The 17,428-nt window shown below is 42.8% G+C and overlaps 1 protein-coding gene across 2 annotated transcripts in view; it reads right to left on the bottom strand.

Annotated features, from left to right (window-relative positions):
* The window catches only part of SNX24 (sorting nexin 24), a 140,575-nt gene that overhangs the window by 109,620 nt on the left and 13,527 nt on the right, over positions 1-17,428 (bottom strand). Inside the window, exon 1 of one of the 2 annotated variants that reach the window (XM_012788558.3) lies at positions 504-1,847. The exons of the other annotated variant lie outside the window; for it this stretch is intronic. The gene's annotated coding sequence lies outside the window, so the exon portion shown is untranslated. Of the gene's footprint in view, positions 1-503; positions 1,848-17,428 lie in introns of those variants that run through there. 2 annotated transcript variants of the gene reach the window in all.

The raw sequence follows: 17,428 nt of genomic DNA, 5'->3' as shown, positions 1-17,428 counted from the left end.
TAATCCCAAACTTTGCATGGCTGAATCATCAGCTCAGATCTGTAACCCTGACAAGAAAAACAACCCCAAGAACTGCAGTTCTCCTCCTGGGAAGCTTCATTCCTACTTACTCGCTCTCTCCCTTCCCAACTCTCAGGCTCTTACACCACTGCCTGCTTTCCGTGACCTTGAAGTACTGACTATCTCTGGTCTAAGTTAGAAAAAGGCTTCACCTGACCTACCCTGCTTTCCCTTCCTGCTGCTATGATTCCTCTCCCTCTTTTCACTGGCAAAACATCTAGTAGGGTCCTCACTCTCTCCCAGCCGCCTCACTGCAGTGCAATCTGACATGGTCCCCCACAGGCCCTTCTCCACCTGGCTCTCCTGACCTCTCTAGAACAGCGGCTGGTCCTCAGAAGCACACATCAGGCTTCAGCAGACCTGAACGCCAGCCAGGCACTTGGAAGGAAGGACAGAAACTTATCTAACTAATTCTGGGAACAAAAAAAAGGAGTGGCACTAACCTTCCCAGCCCATTCTCCCACGCCTGGTCCCAACGAGCATGTCCTCTCACTATCTGGGAATTCTTTCGCTCAAGGCAGATGTGGCTCACTGCAGCTGTGCCATTCATGTAATCTCCCGGGTCAGCCGTGATTCTGTTGTGTGGGTGTGTCCCCACCCCCGCCAGTCCTGTCCAGGAAAAGCTAGAGTCAGGCTGAGTCTCAGGCATCATCTGAGCAGAGTGGACATCCAGCCCCATGTAGCAGCCACCTTTCAGAGCATGGCCTGAAGGCTCCGCCGGTCCATTGAAGCCGGGCCACCAAGAAGGGGTCCAGTGGGGAATTACCACTTATTGGCTTATAGGCTTGAAGACAGGGTCAACAGAGTAAGGAGCAAACTCTGGGGCAAAAGTGGAAATCCCACCATTGGCAACGAGGAGGAAGTGAAACTGGAACTAGTGTGGAAAGGCAGAATGCAAGTCAGCCAACTTTGGTAGCGGGAAGAGATAGGCAGAAGATCACAGGACCCAGTACATGAGCACCCCAAGCCTTCCAGCAATTGGGGGTGGGCGGGGGCAGTTCAGGAGTGCAGGGCAGGAAGTGTTGAGTGGAGAGTAAGTAGAGATGAGATAGAGAATACCAAATTTTATTTATTTTTTATCTTTTTATTTAAGCTACCAACTCTAGACAGTTTCTAAAGCCTACTGACACTCTCTTGAGAATTTCATGTCCATCCTATGCCACTAGCCCAGCCCAGCCCATCCTCCTGGGACTCCATAGCTGATTTCAATCAACCCTCTTTGGAAATATTTTGTACACCAAGGTAAGTTAAATCAGCATGATTTCTGCATTTTCAGATCACTGTGCTGTTCAGAAACATTCTTCACAGCCCTGTTTATTTCTGCAAAGGTACTGACTGGATTTCGGAGTTTTGGTCCTACCCTTACCTGGTGCACAGCTGCCAGAGACACCCTTGGTGGTCCTACTGATGCGGCTTGAATAGCACCAGGGATGGGCATTCTCTCTTCTCCACCCTACCCCCAAGCAACTCACATATTCTCCCTATTACAATGTGTCCCCCTCTGCCCACACCCCATCAAAAGTGGAATGGACTCTAATACCTTCAACACTGGCCACTGCCCACCCTCCAAGAGCACACAACAAAGGCAGTCCTCCTCAGGGGCCTCTGCAATGTGGCTTTGCTCAGGGATCCAAAATATTTCCATTCTCCCCCCACCACGGACTCCTGCACACCTTCAGTAGTCAACTGCCTGTAGCTGGCACAACACAGACACTCAAATACTTGATTTACTGATTTATGATAATTAATTATGCTATTTTATAATAGATAAATGCTCTGCTTTCATGGTATGTTGCAACCAAGAGCACAAGAGGTTAAACAGCATTGATTTCAATAATCCCTATCTATTTTTTTATGAAACTTTTTCTTAAAATTAACTGTCTTACAATGTTACAAATTCATTAAACAGTTCAAAATATATTCAGGTGCTTTCAAAGACGAATATTCGTCCTTTTCATAAACTGACATTATTAATGGCCAATGAAAATGAATATATCTCTAACATAAAGCAAATGTTGCTTTTTAAAATCCCTCCAAATCTAAAAAATTGTGAAATAAACATACACTTTCAAAATGACAGTCCTGTGGCCCACTCAAAAACCCAGTGCCTACCCACACTTATTTAAAAAGTCTGTACGTCGCTTGAGAAAAACCAATGAAACTGAGCATAAATGCTTAAAAACAAAATGGTCCACAAGAAATTCAGGAGGAAAGTTCATGGTTTTACAATACTCCCTTGTACAAGGAGGTGCTCTTGGCATGGACCCAGAGTATCCAAAAGGGAGCAAAACCTGGACAAATCATACAACAAACAGAAGTGTTTAAGGCCACCTTTCAGATAATCTAACTTTAAACACATACACAGGCATACACAATGCAAGATTTCAAATCATTTTTCATCATTATTATTTAATAAACCAGTCCTGGCACTTCTGGTTATGCATCCATTTTTTATGTGAAAATGTTTCCTACATTCTAACTCTACACATTACTGGACATTTAACCTTACAAAACACTTCCTCAAATTACCAAAGCTCACTGTATGAACCATGCTGAATTTCTATTTTAAGTTTCTTGCCAGTGTTTAATAACAATGGTGGAAAACTCTATTTTGTTTAATTCCCATGTTAAACAATCCCCTAAAATAATTCCCATGTTTCACACCTGACGTCCAAATCCCTTGCATGCCCAGGAACTTCCCATCAGGCACCAGCATGACTTTCCTACCAGGACCAGTCTGGCAACAGCAAAGCCCAAGCCCTTGGGACCCCAGTTCAGGTGGGATCCTCAGTGCTGGGGCTGTTAGCACTGTGGTCCAGTCAAGAGTAACTCTGGGCCGGGCGCGGCAGCTCACGCCTGTAATCCTAGCACTCTGGGAGGCCAAGGCGGGTGGATCACTGGAGGTCAGGAGTTGGAAACCAGTCTGAGCAAGAGTGAGACCCCATCTCTACCAGAAATAGAAAGAAATTAATTGGCCAACTAATATATATAGAAAAAGTAGCCGGGCATGGTGGTGCATGCCTGTAGTCTCAACTACTCAGGAGGCTGAGGCAGCAGGATTGCTTGAGCCCAGGAGTTTGAGGTTGCTGTGAGATAGGCTGACGCCATGGCACTCTAGCCTGAGCAACAAAGCGAGACTCTGTCTCAAAAAAAAAAGAAAGAAAAGTAACTCTGCCCAGCAGAAAAGCCCTCTCACAGCAACAGAAACACAGTACTCTCCTTTACACTCTCCAGAGCAGAAAGGACACCATATGCAATCTACCTGGCAGGCTAAACTGCTTGTACTTTCCTCTTGTGCAGTGCAAATCCCAAGAGACTTGGCCCCTGAGCAGGTAGCACCCAGTGGGAGAATGGGATGCCCCAGGCCAGAGGTAGATATGGCACAAGAAAATGTAAAATCAGTGCTCTTCGTGTCCTGCTTGCAATGAAGAGAACCCACAATTCTCCTCCTGCTATTTAGACACACGATGATGATAACTATGTGTTAGTACATGCCTGGCACTGTACTAGGTGCTTTTTGTTCACTCTCTCCATCACAAGTTTATCCTGACAAGGTTCGGTGATTGCACTGTCCCACATAAATGCGGAGCCTGAAGCATGTGCAGGTGTGATGAGGTGAGAACCCAGGTCTGGCCTACCCAGGTCTGCCGCACTCCTTCTAGACCACATGAGCCCCAGGCAAATGATAGCAAAACATTAAAAGAGGATTTCTTTAGAAGTGCTTATTTGCATGGTCTACCCATAAGACTTATGTATGTTTTCCCCATAAAAATGAAATCTTAATAAACAGAGAAAACTCTGTGGAGTTCTGGATAATCTTTTTTCATGGCATCGTATTTTTCATTTGTTGAAACTATATCATTAATTGGTTTTATTTATTTATTAATTAACTTTTTGAGACAGAGTCTCACTTTGTTGCTCAGGCTAGAGTGCTGGGGCGTCAGCCTAGCTCACAGCAACCTCAAACTCCTGGGCTCAAGCAATCCTACTGCCTCAGCCTCCCAAGTAGCTGGGATTACAGGCATGCACCACCATGCCTGGCTAATTTTTTCTATATATATTAGCTGGCCAATTAATTTATTTTCTAATTATAGTAGAAACGGGGTCTCGCTTTTGCTCAGGCTGGTTTCGAACTCCTGACCTTGAGCAATCCGCCCGCCTCAGCCTCCCAGAGAGCTAGGATTACAGGTGTGAGCCACCGCACCCAGCTTCATTAATTGGTTTTAATGGAGTGGCTCTACTGGGCACAAGAAACAATTCTAAACAGTTCATGGGTAAAATGAACTCAGGTGAAATTCTAATCCAACTTCATGAACGCAAAATTCCTTTGCCATACTGGAATTTCTATCAAATGTTTACTTAAAATCACTATTTGTGTTGTTTTGTTTAGCTTTAGAGGTAAAGTGAAGGAACAAGAGAGAGGTTTATGGGATTAACTGTACTTAGATGAGAAATCCCATACAAGTCTAACTCAGGGACCTCTCTATAGAAACCCAGGATGAAGATTTTAATTTTTAGAAACAAATGCCAACACTAGCTATTACAGGGCCAATTATGTGTTAAGTCTTTGACACCTATTATTTCATTTGATCAAAACAATTCCTGTTGGTTACGAAGCGGTTACTGTTATCCCGTTGAGGGAAGCGGGGCTCGGACATCCCGCCCCGGTTACCATGCACGACGCGGTGAGGATGCGCAGGGCCGGGACCCGTCCAGGCTTCATCAGTTCCAAAGCTCACTCTTCAGCTGCACTGCTACTTCACTCCTCACAGAACCCCTCCCAGAAAGGTCAAGTTCACACAATAAATACAACCCTAGCTTCTTTCTGATTCACAGAGCTGGCTCTGCTGCCGTGGGGTCCAGTATGAGAGGAAGGACGGCACGCTGCACACTGGTCAGCACCCAAGGCATACACATCAATTCTCCTCTCTCCCTGAATAATCCCACCTATTTAACGCCACACCCTGGCTTGCCAGTATGTCAGGAAACGAGGAACCCTATTCAGACACCCCTCTCTCAGGCTATCTGCCCCGGCTGCTTTCCTGTCTTTCACAGAGCTTGCTTGACTGTTTAGGACCCGGCCTCCAGGGACGGCCAGCGTATCACATAAACTCTGAGCTACACTTCCAATAAACAGGCTGCCAGCATCCCCACCCAGGCATTTAGAATTCTCTGGGCCACAGAAAAAGGAGCTCCACAGAACCTTTCCAGACCCAGAACTCACTGGGGGAGCAAACCCTGACTGCAAAAACAGCTTCAAAAACAAAACTCTTGGTTAAAATCATGTTTGTTGAAACTGGCCTCATCTGAACCTGGCTGAACCTGAACGCTGAGAAGTCAGGAGTCAAAATTTCTACTTCTGCTCAGAGCAAAGCTCACTGGAATGCGCCTGGGAGGGAGCAGGCCCCATTCCACCGCCAAGCTAGAGCTATATGCTAAGGGACAGTTGGCCCCCAGTATCTGTGGGATCTACATTCGCAGATTCAAGCAACAGCAGATAGAAAATATTAGGAAACAAAAATTCTGAACATGTACAGACTTTCTTGGTCATTATTCCCTAAACAATAGAGTATAACAACTATTTACATAGCATTTACATTGTATTAGGTATTATAAGTAATCCAGAAATGTTTAACGTATACAGAAGGATGTATGTAGGATATATACAAATACTATGCCATTTTATATCAGGGACTGGAGCATCTGCAGATTTTGGTATCTGTGAGATGTATCTCTCTGGCCTCTTCCTTAAAAAGACGTTCTTATAAATGGAAAAAGTAAGAAACCCATACAAGGGTTTTTCCTGACAATACTGTTAGGAGCCTAAAGTACAGAAAGGTAGTTGGAATTTCACCTAAGTATACTGTGATCAGTAAATAGCTGTTAATGATTGCTTGTTTAACCACAGAATCACCATTCTTTATTCACTCTTACATATGAAGTGACTGGGACACTTCAGATGTCATTCTCTAATTTAAAAGCACTCCAAGTTTGAGGTTGCTGTGAGCTAGGCTGACGCCACGGCACTCACTCTAGCCTGGACAACAAAGCGAGACTCTGTCTCAAAAAAAAATAAAAAATAAAAAAATAAAAGCACTCCAAGAATCTTCTGATATTGCTTTTTTAAAAACTTGATTTAAAGCAGTGAGTTAAACATGAAATTATTCAAAGGTGAGAAAAAAATTATCACATTAGATGAAAAGGAGGTAAACTATATGATGATCTATTAACTCCAACTGGCAAAAACTTCACTAGAAGTATTGGAAATAACAACAGCTGTCTCGCACAGTGAGTTCCTACTTTGTGCTTCGTGCTTGCACTTGACCTGCACGAGAAAACCAAGACAGGCATTTCAGGGAAATGAAGCTCAGGGAGATTAAATGACTTACACAAGTTCCCTAACTGGTCATAATGCTAGAAACTGTCTAGCTCCAAAGCTTAATAATGACACTCCTTAGTAGTTCCTCAAACAGACTGAGGTCAGAAAAGCTTTTCTTAGGTTTATAAGCCAGTCCTAGATGCACATTTCCTGAATCAGAATATGAACAAGTTGAATATGAACAAGAAAGCTGACGTTTCTCCTTCACGCTAAATATACACTCTGTAGGGCATCTTTTCCAAAATAAGGAAGCCACCTATCTCATAGTTTGCAGGGTTAGCTACAAATTAAAATCACCTGGAGAGCTGTTAAACAGTACCACAGCTGGAGCTCCAATTACCTGATAATCTCTGGGGACAAAGCCTTAAAATATATTTTCAAATGTTCTCCAAGAAACACTAATCTACCTCATTAAGATGTGCTGGAGCAAGTAACCTGCCTTAGCAATCTCCACTAGCATCTTGGGGGACATATTTAGCACCGGAGTTCTCATCTTCAACAGCTCATTAGAATCATTTAACAACTGATTCTAACGCTCAGATGTCTCAGCCCAGACCTGGTGGAGGGAGGGTCCTGGGCGGAGGTCACGGATTGTCTTCAGTGGCGATGGGATGGTTAGAATCATCAAGTGTAGTTGAACAGCAACTGGCTGAAGCTGAGAACCCACCCTTTAAAAGCTCTGTATTTCTGCTTATTCTGAGGACAACAGCATTTTTTAGACAGCTGGAGAAATAATAAACTTCTCCTTCTCCTTTGCTGGCAAAGTAATAAACTTCTCTTTCCTTCTCAAAAAAAAAAAAAAAAAAATCTCAGACTCAATCTATACCCCAGAACCATCGGATTCTCTGAGGGTGGGAGCCAGGCATTAGTAGTTTGTAAAGCTCCCCAGGTGATGCCAGCGTGCAGGAAGGGATGAGCACCGTGGCTCCAGCACCCAGAGGTGTGCACTAGAAGCCCCAACCCTCTCTGGATGGTGTTCCAATGTGCGGCCCACCAGCAGCACTGTCACACCAACGACTAGCCTCCTCTCAAATTCCCGCCTTCTCCCCTAGCGTCAGGCACCCAAACTTGATACTGACACCCCAAAAGCCTTTCCATTTGTCAGTCATGTGGCCCAACTCCTTGCCCATAAGCATGCCCACTTCAGAGAAATGCTGCATGACTCTCCCTTCTGTCCCTCAGAATCAATCCCACTATTGGATGATTCATTGCACAGGCAAAGCTTGTCATTCTACCACCACTTTCAATTTTATCATCTCCACTTCCTTTTCTCTCTTAGCAGCATTTCTAACACTGTCACTTCTTTTGCCCTCGTGGACAATATGGAGTTAATGCTGTTCTGGACACATTAAACTTAGCCGCGAAGCTACAGGCTAAGGAACCACAATGTGGCTGAAACTAAGCTGACATCCCAGGACTGCCGCTGTTCCCTAAATGCGGGCAGAGTTGAGGTCCATTGTACTCTGGAGGGTAGCTCTGTTTACATCTACAAAAGCTCACACTGGAAAGTTCTGAAGTAGAGGAGCTTTGTGCTGCCTTTTGATTATACGCAGCTCCTAAAGATGCAAAGCTCAAAAGGTTATCCTGAATTCCCAGAGGACACAACCAAGATCTTGTTTGATTAACAACAAAGATCTTCATGGTTGAAAAGAATGAAAACCTTTGTACATTTCCATTCTAAACTTTTGAATTACATAAACATTCTTACATGGGGCATAAATGAAAAATATTTTAAACTGAAAGCAAAATGCTTTTTTTCTCTTCTAGAGCCTGGGTCTCATTCTGTTGCCCAGGCTGCAGTGCAATGGTGCACCCACAGCTCACTGCAACCTTGAACTCCTGTGCCTAAGTGATCCTCCTGCCTCACCCTCCCAAGTAGCTAGGACTATAGGTGCATGCCACCACACTCAGCTAATCTGTCTATTTTTTGTAGAGACAGGGTCTCACTATGTTATCCAGGCCAGTCTCAAACTCCTGGGCTCAAGTATCTCCCACCTCACCCTCCCAAAGCACTGGAATTACAGCATATGAGCCAATGCACTGGCCACAAAATGCTTTTTAACCAACAATATTTAAATGCAAAAGCAGCAGCACTCAGAGTGAAGATATTCTCTCCAAAAGCAAATCAGGTGTTGACTAAAGCTTCCCTAAAGCATATACCACTTTGGACTGCTAATGATTGGCTGACAAAATTAATCCACATCCTCACCCTGCACACAATCCTCCTTCCACATATGTACAACAACATCAGTGAAAAAGCTCATAGCACTAAGAAAAATGCATTTGCTTGATAGAGTACTTCCTGTACTAGGTAAGACTTTGTCCATTACTTTGCTTTTTTCAGTGCTATCTCAGATTATTTCTGCAAAACTATCAATGGAAAAACCACAGACAATGAATTCAGAGTTGGTGATGGAAAAAGCAGATCTGACTTCCATACAAATTATGAGATAAAATGTAGCAATAATATATTCCAATAATTTTTATAGGAAAGCTCCAGACTATTGACATTTAAAATAAGGTCTCCACTAATGTCCTAAGTTAATTTCAATTTTGCTCCTAATAAATGGTACTTAAGGAGAAATTTTAGGGTAATATTTAAAAGTTAATTAAAAACAGCATAAGCATTCGTGTCAGTCAAACACGACCTCTGCTCTACAACGTATTTAAATGCATGTCACCTTGACCTGTAAACAGCAATGTAAAAAATTTGGGTCAATATAAATCAAATGCACACTAATTTATTCAGCAGGTTTCCTAGTATCTGAATCAACATCAGAAATCTAACCAGTATTTGTTATTCTGTTATTGACAAAAGGAAGCATATTTAAATGATAACAAGTACTCATGGGTGTCATTTGGAAGTTAAATTGTTCCCTAAGGACAGCCTCCATAAACAGCTACATTTAAAGGTCATTTACCACCAAATTATGAACAACTGTTGCATTCATTAGCACAGGCTCAATAGTTTGGAAGCTGCAGTCATCAATTTTTTACTGACAATGAGATCTAATTGTTCACTGATAATAAACAAGGAAAACAGACCTTTTCTGTAAACTTTTATCCTGAACTATTTTTATGTTTGAAAAACTGGGATGCTAGCTTTTGATTTATAGTGAGGGGGGAAAAAAGAAAGGAAAAAATAAAATAAAATAAAAACTGGGATGCAAACTTTCCATAGGTATGCACTGAAGAAAAACCTCCCAACTACAGGAAGGACTAAGCAAGTTTAAAATAAGTATCAGATAATAAAATATAAAAACTTGTTTTCTCATGTTCATCTGAACTGAAACAAAAAGGAAGAAAACACTAAAATGTTTATGAATGGAGAGTATATTTCACATTTGAAAGGGAACGTGATGGTTAATTTTATGTGTCACATTGAATGAGCCATTGAGTGCCCAGATACGCAGTCAAGCGTCATTCTGGTGTCTCTGTGAGAGTATTTTTAGATGAGATTCACATTTAAATCTGTAGACTGAGTAAGGCAGATTACCTTCCATAATGGGGTGGACCTCTGAATTGGGGAAGCAACATAGTCCTCATTTGGGTGTGTTACTTCAGCCCGTTTGCAAAGTGACTGAAAAGCTGCTAGTTTTGAGTGGGCCCCAGAATAAGAGAAGGCTCTGCAACAGATCCAGACCGCCATGCAAGCTGCTCTGCCACTGAGGCCACATGACCCAGCACATGCAATAGCACTGGCAGCAGACTGGGGTGCGTTCAAGCCTCTGGCAGGTTGCTATAGGCAAAGTGCAATGCAGGTCCTTAGAATTTTGGAGCAAAGCCCTGCCATCCTCTGTGGATAACTGCTCTCCTTTTGAGAAACAGCTCTTAGTCTGCTACCGGGCCTTAGTAGAGAATGCATGCTTAATCATGGGTTACCAGGTCACCATGTGACCTGAGCCCGCCATCGCAAACAGGGAGTTATCTGACCCACCGAGCTACAAAGTTGAGCGTGAACAGCAGCACTCCATTATCAAGTGGAAGTAGTATATATGAGATCAGTCCAAGCAGGTCCTAACGGAGCGAGTTCCACAAAGAAGGGGCCCAATGTCCCTGGTGCCCACTCCTGCTGCACTGCCTTCTCCCTCCCTGCCTCACGGGCAGTTCCCTACGATCATTTGACAGAGGTAGAGAAGACCAGGACCTGGTTTACAGGTGGTTCTGCTTTATGTGCAAGCACTACCCAGAAGTGGACAGCTGCAGCACTACAGCCCCTTTCTGGGACATCCCTGAAGGACAGCAGTGAGAGGAAATCCTCCCTGTGGGCAGAGCTTCAGGCAGTGCACCTGATCGTGCACTTTCCTTGGAAGGAGAAATGGCTAGATTTGTGAGTATATACTTATTCATGCAATGGTATGGCTGGATGGTCAGGGACTTGGAAGGAGTATGATTGGAAAACTGGTGACAAAGAAATGTGAGGAAGAGGTATGTGGTATCCAAACAGACAAACAATGTGAAGATATTTGTATTCCATGTGAATTCTCCAGTCCCACCATATTTCCAGCACCCTGAAGCAGCTGGGCTGAGGAATGATGGACGGCCTTTTGAAGACTAGTGACAGTGCCAGCTATCCCTTGCAGGGCTGGGCAAGGTTCTCCAGAAGGCTGTATAGGCTGTGACTCAGCCTCCAATACATGTTGTTGTTCCTCCCATGGCCAGGATGGACAGGGCCAGGAAACAATGGGCGAAGCTGGGAGTGGCACCATTCACTCTCACTCCTAATGATTCACCAGCAGAATTTCTGTTTCCTGTTCCCAAGACTTTATGCTCTGGTGGCCTAGAGGTCTTCATTCCAAAGAGAGGAATGCTTCCACTAGGAGACACAACAATAGTTCCATTGAAATGGAAGCTTAAGCTACTGCCTGGTCATTTTACACTCCTCAAGTCTCAATCAACAAGAAAAGAAGGGAGTTACTGTGCTGTGTACTGCCGCGCTATGTACTCGCTGGGGTGGCGGATCCTGACTACCAAGGGCAAACTGGACTACTCCTCCACCAGGGAGGTAAGGAAGAATACGTCTGGAACACAGGAGATCCTTGTGACGAAGTCAGTGAAAAAACTAAAGCAACCTGACGGGGCAGGGTGGCTCACCCCTGTAATCCTAGCACTCTGGAAGGTTGAGGCGGGAGGATCGCCCAAGGTCAGGAGTTCAAAACCAGCCTGAGCAAGAAGGAGACGCTGTCTCTCCTAAAAATAGAAAGAAACTAATTGACCAGCTAAAAATATACAGAAAAAATTAGCCGGGTATGGTGGCCCATGCCTGTAATCCCAGCTACTCAGGAGGCTGAGGCAGGAGGATCGCTTGAGCCCAGGAGTTTGAGGTTGCTGTGAGCCAGGCTGGCGCCATGGCACTCAAGCCCAGGCAACACAGTGAGACTCTGTCTCAAAAAATAAAAATAAAAAATAAAAAAAAACTAAAGCAACACAATTCAGGCAGGACTACTAATGGCCCAGACCCTTCAGGAATGAATATCTGGGTCACCCAACCAGGTAAAGAAACATGGTAAGCTAAGGTGCTTCCTGAAGCAGGAGGAATATGGAAAGATGGCCTCAGTTATAAATACCAGCTACGACCACACAACCAGTCACAGAAATGAAGACTGTCATTATTGCATTGCCTCCTATTTTGTTATGAATATGTTTGTGTATGTGTATATTAAGCAAATATTGTTTTCTTACCTCTTTTATCCCCTTATCCTGTTACGAGGGCTATCAAGGAGAAGAGTAAGCATCACTCAAGGACTCCACCTTTTCTTCTGGGGAAGGGATTAGTAGTTTTTCGGTTGTATTCGGATTAGTTGTGTTGTGTCAAGTAGAATTATGACCTTGTTCTTAAGCATGGTTTAGGGAGACGTGCCTGGGTGTCAAGTTGACAAGGGGTGGACCTGTGCTGGTTAGTTTTATGTGTCAACTTGATTGAGCCACAGAGTACCCAGATATTTGGTCAAACATTTCAAATAAAGCATGTCCAAAAATGGTACTTCTGATCTTGTTCCCAAAACCTGCTCTAACTACAGTCTTGCACTTCACAGTAAACTGTACTGTCATTCTTTCCTTTGCTCAGGATAAAAACCTAGAGGTTACCCTTGTTCCTCACATTTTCTCACACCATAAATCAAATCCCTAAAACACTGAAAAAAAAATCAAATCTATCAGTGGATCCTATTGGTGACCTCATCAAAATCTATCCAAAATCCAACCATCTTCCAGCACTTCCTCCTACAGAACTGTTCTAAACCACCATCATCTTTTATTACTCGGGATACTATAATAGCTTCCTAACGGAGCTTGCTGCCTACACCACCCTTCCTATAGTGTATTCTCCACACCAAAATAACAGTGATCCTTTTAAAACATAACTCATGTAACCAACAGGTAAGCTCCATGAGGGCAGGAATTTTCATCTGGTTTCTTTACTGCTGTGTCCTCAGCATCTGGAGCAGTGCCTGGCACACAGCTGGCGATGAATAAATACTTCCTGAATCACATCACTGCTCTGCTTCCCATCTCTCAGAGGGAAAGGCCACGCCTTATCATCACCTACCAGACCCACTGGCTGCACTCCCTACCCCACCACTCCACTTCCCGTCGACCCCTCCACAGCACGTACGACCTCACCTCCTACTGCTCTCTATTCTCTTACTCCATTCCAACCCCACCGGACTCCTTTCTATTCCTAAAACACACTGAGCACACCCGCACCTCATGTCCCTTGCACATGCTGTTCCCTCTGCCTGGAACACTCTTCCCTTGATAGCCTCATGACTCTCCTCTACCTCCTGCAGGTCTCAGTTCCAAGGTCACCTTCCAGGGAGGGCTCCTCTGATGATCTCCAGCACCCTCTGTCTCCCTTCCTGTGTTTGTTTTTCTCCATAGTGCTCATTACTACCTGGGATGCTATACAGAATTTAATTATCGTGTTGATTTCTACCCTCCCACCTTCAACCAGAATTCGGGCTCCCTGAAGGTAGAGACTTTTGATTGTTTTGTTCACTGCTGTATGCCCAGCAGGCAGATTAGTGCCGGCCACTTAAAATAAATGTTTGTTAAATAAGTAAATGGATTGCTTCCATTTTCTCTATATATTATAAACAATGCTACAATGAACAATTTTGTATGGGTGCCTTGTGCATTGGGGGATACAGACTAAACAGTGGGAAGGCTGGGTCAAAGGGTATATAAATATCTTATTTATTAATATTGCCAAATCAACCTCCAAAACAGACCTTCAACTCTCAGTCTCATCAAGAGTGTGTAAGAGAACTGTCTCCCTTCATCTCCATCCTCATCAGTATTGATTTTTATCAATCTTTTTCATTTTGCCCATTAGGTTAAAAAAAAAAAAAGGCTGTTTTTACTTTGAATTTAATTACCAGTGGATTTAATTTAATTACCACTAGCTCTTATTTTTTCTTTTTTTAGTCATTTGTAACTCTGATGTCTGTCCCTTAAAAAACGAAAACAAACAGAAAACTCCTCTCTACTTGTAGATGCTTCCAGGCCATACTTGTAGATGGGGAGCTGCACAGGCCCACTGCAACCACTCTACCTAAATCTTCAAACTCCAGTCCCACACCTACCATCTACCCTTCCTTGCCAACTATCCATATTTCTTAGCCTTTCCTTGAACCTGAAATGACCTCCTCCCCCTTCTCAAACTGGCACACTGCCACTCTCCCTTCCAGAACAAGCTTCCATGTCAGCTAATCCAGCACCCACAATCCCAGTACAGTGCCTAGGAGTGGGGATGCAAAAAAGAAATGCCCACAGCAATGAATTCTGGCTCCACCTGCTTATGTAATCTCAATGACACAACAGCTCTCCATTAGCAAGATGGAGAAGGGTGTGGGTGTAGAAGAGAGAGCTTACAGTCTCTAAAGTGATCACGAGATTCCTAAATCCACCTGAATTCAAAGAACTAAGAAAAGGCAGTTGGTGAAACTTAATTCACATATTGATTCTTCCTTAGAATGAGAATAAAATCAGTAAGAACCAGGTGCAGTGGCTCGTGCTTGTAATCTCAGCAATTTGGGAGGATGAACCAGGAGGATCACTTGAGGCCAAGAGTTCCAGATCAGACTGGGCAAGATAGGGAGATCCCCATCTCTAAAAAAAATTTTTTTTAAATTAGCTGGGCATGGTTCATACATGCCTATAATGCAAGCTACTCAGGAGGCTGAGGCAAAGATCATTTGAGCCCAGGAGTTTCAGGTTACAGTGGGCTATGATCAGGCCACTGAATTCCAGCACAGAGTGAGACCTAACCTCTAAAAAGGAATAAAATGCAATCAAGAAGAGGACAGTATATTTCAAATACCTACCTACTCTCTTCATAAAAGAAAATAAAAGGCTCCAGAAAGGGACACTAGCATGTCTCAAATAATCCCAATCTAGTAATCAGAATTTAGCCAGCAAATTACATGGGATCTGAGAGGGCTTTTAGCTATATGAAAGGTTGCCTGCTCCTTCTAAAGTCATCTGGACGATTAAAAAATCCTCTCAGAGTTTTCCCAAATCATTAATTGCATTTACTTACTAGATTGGCAACATAAGGGGAAGTGGTACAAAGACCCCACCTGAGTGAAACTACAATTAACTCTCAGTTACTATGAGGTGACATTTGCCTACTATGACAGATAATTCAGCTTTAAAAAATTTTTCTTTTAGTCTTTTCAAATTGCTAGAAATATACACTCCTGTGAATGCCCCTCCATCACCTACAGGGCTAATCTGGTTCTATGAATGGAAAAAACAGAGTCAGCTTTCTTCCAATGTTGACAGGGGGCCGCAGGTAACAAGCTCAGGCTCTGAGCGAGGACAGTGAGCGGGGAAGTGCTTAGGGAACTCTCACATGGGAAGCGTGTCAGTGGTGAGTCTGCACCTCCAAGGGCAGCAGATATCTCATTTATTCATTTGTTCAAGTGCAAATGATGACGATATCCATGCATGCTTCTTAGACATCAATGGCATTAAAACAGACATGGTCCTTGCCTTCAGGGAGCTACAGTGATTACCAACTGTTTCTGCATTACCTCACTGCCTACTTTCAAAGCACACATTCGCAAATATACACAATTAGACATCCCTTTGTCCCTATTTGCCTGCTGATTTTCTAGAACCAACCACTGGCCTTCATTTTGCCAGATGAACCATTATTACTCTATTGCTCTATGTTTCCCTAGAATACAGAACAATCAAGAAAGAAATGTTTTGCAAAATTTAGTGCCTATCTGAAAGTTTCTGTATCTTACAGTTGTTATTACCCTATAGCTCACAGGTGATAATATTCGTATCGCATCTACAATCATCTCAACGCAGACAACTACAAACTTACCAGGCAGACTCTAGGGTTAGAATGATCCTTTTATCTGATTAGTACACAAACCAGAACTTTACATTTTGGAAAAGTTTCCCTTCAGCTACCTGAGGTTTTGTGTACTACGGTCAACTCACAAAGCTGAGAGTGTGAGCACGCAAGTTACTCCTGAAGACACAGATGTTTCCACCAAAAACTCTTAGGTTTCACAACTGACTGGAATACCTCGGTACTAAATGTAATTTTTAGTATGAAGCCTACTACACCATAAATAAATCAGATTACCCCAAACCCATGGTCAGACCTGTGTTTTATCTTTTCTCTCAAGAACCTCAATGAAAGCTAGATTCAAATATTGAACTCCTCATGGTGGGCATCTTGCTTTAGAAATGCATGCTTTTGGCCATTTACACCTATAATCCTAGCACTTTAGGAGGCCATGGTGGGGAGGATAGCTTGAGGCCAGGAGTTCAAGAACTGTGAAATGCGTGCTTTCACTAGTTCAATTTATGAATAAATATTTTAGGAAGAGGATAAAACAGCCACCTTTGCTAACTAGCCTAGACTTATATAAAATATTTTTGAGGATATTTTATTTTCACTTTCCTTGTTTATGGATCTTCCTTGTGCACATAAATCTGTGAGGATAAAATTATTGTTATTATTTTAAGAGATAAATTCTTACTCTGTCACCCAGGCTTGAGTGCACAATCATAGCTCACCACAGCCTTTGACTCCTGGGCTCAAGTTATCCTCCTGCCTCAGCCTCCCAAATAGGTGGGACTACAGGCACATGCCACCACACCCAGCTAATTTTTCATATTTTTTTGTAGAGACAGGGTCTTGCTATATTGCCCAGACTGGTCTTGATAAAATTATATTTGAGTGGCTAATGAAAGAAACAAATGCTTCTCTTTTAATGGGATGTTTTGATTCACTATGAATCACTGTATACTGGTTTCATAAAATCTGAATAATTGTAATTAGATAGAAGGTCATCTGAAATAGTGAAAAGTTTAAAATAATAATTATATTTCTTTATAATATTAAATAATATTCTTAGTCATAATTAATGTTAATAAAATAATAAATTATTTATTTATAATATATAAACTATCTTATTCACAGAAAGATAAATGCAAATGGTTCTTAACCATATAAAAAGATGCTCAACTTCATTCATAATTCAAGATATGATGAATGACATTAAGAACTACACTGAGGCTGGGCGAGGTGGCTCACACCTGTAATCCTAGCACTTTGGGAGGCCCAGGTGGAAGGATTGCTTGAAGCCAGAAGTTGGAGACCATCCTAAGCAAGAGTGAAACTCTGTCTCTACAAAAAATAGAAAAATTAGCAGGGCGTGGTGGTGCACACCTGTAGTCCAGCTACTTGGAAGGCTGAGGCAGGAGGATCACTTGGGCCCAGAAACTTGAGGTTGCATGAGCTATGATGACACCACTGTACTCTACATGGGGCCACAGAGTAAGACATTGTCTCAAAAAATACTTAAATAACTAAAAAGCAACAACAAAAAACTACATTGAAATACCACTGCTCACCTATCAGGATGGCAAAAAAAAAAAAAAAAAAAAATCCAACAGCCTAAAAACACATTCAGCTGGCAAGCTTGTGAGTAAGCATACACACTCATAAATTGCTATGGTAAT

This window comes from Microcebus murinus, chromosome 11 (genome assembly GCF_040939455.1).
Source record: "Microcebus murinus isolate Inina chromosome 11, M.murinus_Inina_mat1.0, whole genome shotgun sequence".
Taxonomy (NCBI): domain Eukaryota; kingdom Metazoa; phylum Chordata; class Mammalia; order Primates; family Cheirogaleidae; genus Microcebus; species Microcebus murinus.
The sequence above is the reverse complement of the archived record's forward strand: the minus strand, read 5'-3'. Positions and strand labels throughout refer to the sequence as shown.